At 36.4% G+C, this 3,505-nt stretch overlaps 1 long non-coding RNA gene across 1 annotated transcript; it reads right to left on the reverse strand.

The window, feature by feature from the left end:
- Positions 1–2,892: 2,892 nt before the first annotated feature.
- LOC133337177 (uncharacterized) lies at positions 2,893–3,265 on the reverse strand. The gene is made up of 2 exons (XR_009754578.1): positions 3,197–3,265; positions 2,893–3,165 (listed from the first exon to the last, which is right to left on the reverse strand). It is a non-coding gene; the product is annotated as an uncharacterized LOC133337177 (long non-coding RNA).
- Positions 3,266–3,505: the final 240 nt, after the last annotated feature.

The raw sequence follows: 3,505 nt of genomic DNA on the forward strand, positions 1-3,505 counted from the left end.
ATCACTTCATCAATGGCACACAATTCACGTTGCCATTATCATCGCCGTGCTGCTCAGCCCCGTCATCCGACGGAAGACGACAAATCCAATGCCAGCTACCACCGTTCGTTATAAACTTTGCAAATAATGATTTCTTAATGAGATGTTGTTTTGTCACAGTCTTTTGTGTTGCTCTGCCGTCATTCTTCGTCCTTCTTGTTTTCTGTTGTTTAACTTCCCATCCGAGTCCTCGATTTCCCTACAGATTGTTGTACATAAGATTGATGTACTTTACTTTTATTCTTGTTGCTCTTTTTTTATGTTTTATTCTTTTTCCACTCCCTCTTCATTTCTAATTTACAGCCACTACTAAAAAACATGATTGATAGCTGGAGCAAGGAATTAAAGGCGTTTAGTTTAGAGGATCAACAGGTCTGATGTGCAAAGTTGCGTGCGGGAATTGTTGAAGTTTTGCAGCGTGGGTACCTAAGTTTGAGATTCCTTCAGTAAATCAAATTTAGTTTTGTTTTTCTTCATTTTTTATTTCTAGAGATGAAAAACTTTGATTTCTTTAAAAAAAGTAATGAAGTGTTGGGGAGCAGAAAAAGAAACTGAAGATAAATGGAAAAATCTTGAAAATCGATTTCCGGATTATTTGCAAGCAGATTTCGGTAGTAAAACAAAAGGGATGACATATTCAGTATTTAATTGGAATATACATACACACTTTGAAGGTCTCCAGGGCATCTAATATCCATAGACAATTAAAACCAGTGAGCGGAGCAGTATAGTCGGACGGGGCCGACCATATGATACCCTACACAACTACCAAAAAAGGCTTGGCAATATTTCGTGATATTTGCACCCTTTTTACCGATTATAGATCAACAACTCCTCTTTCTAAGTCTTGCATATTTTCCAAAATGTTTTTTCTTGAAGTGAATTTTTACGCCATACAATAAAAAAATGGTCACTTTAGGTTTTGGTTGATTTGACACTCGGAAAATTGACCGATCATCATGTAAACAACCGCTCTAAGTATTTGGTCAGATCCCCTTCACCTTGTAAAATATGTGATGTTCTGTATATAATAATTGCCTCTAGAGCGACTAAAAATCTGGCAAAATTAAAGTTTTCGGTTTATTGTACGTCCCGAATGAAATCTCAACTTCACCGAAATTTATAAGCGTTGTCTCTGACCATTATCGGAACTTCATGTACAATTTCAAAGCGATCAGCGCGAGATTTCCGTCCTCTAATGGAGTAATAGTAATAATATGCACATAGTCACCCTTAATTAATTACGTATAACTCCCGCATCGGAGTACATACAGCCATATAATTGGTACCAATTTGAAGGTCAACAACTCATCTTGGACATACTATCAACATCTCGAGTATATGTCCTTCAGGAGCAAGTATATACGCCCCAGAATAAAAAATTTTTAATTTTTCACACAAAAGTCAGGGTTCATTTGACCCTCTATATATTGACCGATCTTTATCAAAACAGGCACGCTTATTCTTAGGCGCGATCCCCTTCTCCATGTAAAATTTCACGATGTTCGGACCAAAACTGCGGCCTCTGGAGCGACCAGAAAAACCGAAAATTTCCTGGAGATACTTTACTGGACTTTTGAAAACACTACTGCAGTTGGCCAACTCCTCAGACTTTGGTGAGGTCAATAACATATAGGTTGTCATCAGGAGTGGTTTTGTACTTTCAATAGATAACCTTCTATGAATTATATACAATATATCCTCCATAGTTCTTTTACAATCTTCTGTCAGATCTATTATTTACAAATGTATTTGTGGTCTAAATGTTCTCTTGTAGTAGCTCCTATTTTCCAGTGCAAAAATATATAATAACTTTTTTCTCAACAAAGAAATCAAAAAAAAAAATATATTCTAAAATATTATTTTCAAAATGGGTCGTATACATATTGCCACAAATCATACGCTCAGTGGTTCTACATAAATAACAATCATACGGCACCCTCAACAAAGAAAATGAATGTATTTCGAGAAGATTATAAAAGTGGATTTTTTTTTTAAATATAAGCGACAGAAAGGTTTTGTTTTCTAATATTTTTTTTCAATTTTCAAAAATCTTGGAATATTTTTCAAACAAAAATTTAGAGGATTTTTATTATAGGGCAAAAAAGACATACAAGAACTCGAAATAGAAAAATTATCTGTTTTACAAAAATATTCCTCATTCAATTTGACTGAAGGTATGTGATCGCAAACAAAAACCTGCAATAGTGACAAACAAACATATACAGGATTTCTTCATGAACGTTATAGTAAAAATTTTAGCACGACATAACTTAAAAGCTTCTGTTTTTAATATACTCTTCAAAGGCTTTCGTTGTCGGAAATAGCATCATATTTTAGAATAAGTTTAGATTTGTTCGAATCGATCACCTTTGGCACGAATTGTGGCCTTCAAACGGCCAATGAAACCGTCAGACGCTGCTCTGTGGTATTTTGGCCCATTCCCGGCGAAGAGCTTGATTGAGGTGATCGACACTTTGGTATTTTTTAGTGCCAAACTTGTTTTCCAAAATACATCAGACACAATAGACACAACGGATTGGTATCCGGAGATTTTGGGGGACATTGTGCGCGAGCGAAGAACCTCATTTTGTAACCATTCTTGGGTGGCACGTGCTGAGTCCTATTGGAATGTCCAAGCTCTTCGGCCAAACTGTTCACGTGTCCAAGGCTTTAATATCCCCTCCAGAATATTTTCGCGATAATATTCGGCATTTATTCTGATGCCACGGTCGATTAATACGAGCGGAGAGCGGGCATTGGCTGTTATGTCGGCCACACCATCACCATGGCCGGCGCTTGAGTTGTGGTGGCCAACCGAAGGTGCTCATTTTCAACTGACCACTTTGGCAAGTTTGTTTACAAACTGCTGGACAACGAACGTTTTCTCATCGGAGAAAACCAAATTCGGCAGTTCACCACTTTCGTGCAAGCGAAGCAACTCTTTAGCTCTTTTGAGTCTATTTTCTTTGTGTTGCAGTGTAAGTTCTTGCACTGTTTGGAATTTCAATGGCTTTACCCCGAGCTCATTTTTCAATATTTGCCGAATGGAATATTGCGATATGTCGTTTTTTTTTACTTTTCGAACCATTTCTGCTGATGTTGCTTTCTTCATCCGTCCACTTCCTTGACGTCGGGCTACTAACATCACGATAACGAGCGATGGTATGAGACACAAAAGTTTTATTCACATTTAAATGCTGGAGTGCTCCAATGATAGCCACTTTTTGAACCACGTCAAAAACAGAAGGTTTTCTTATTAGAAGATTAATCGGTCTACATATTATTGAAAGGTTTTCTTATTGGAATATCATAAGGTTTTCTTATTAGCAGTTTAGAACGTTTTCTAAAAGAAATCTTTAACTTATTCTTATATGAATATCATGACCTTGTTATATGAATACAAAAGGTCTTCTTATAACAATTATATTGCTAGAAAATCAATATGTATTCTTATTAGAACATC

The sequence above is a fragment of the Musca vetustissima genome, unplaced genomic scaffold (genome assembly GCF_032173495.1).
Source record: "Musca vetustissima isolate MV318-11 ecotype Yass unplaced genomic scaffold, APGP_CSIRO_Mvet_v1 utg12501, whole genome shotgun sequence".
NCBI classification, from domain to species: Eukaryota; Metazoa; Arthropoda; class Insecta; order Diptera; family Muscidae; genus Musca; species Musca vetustissima.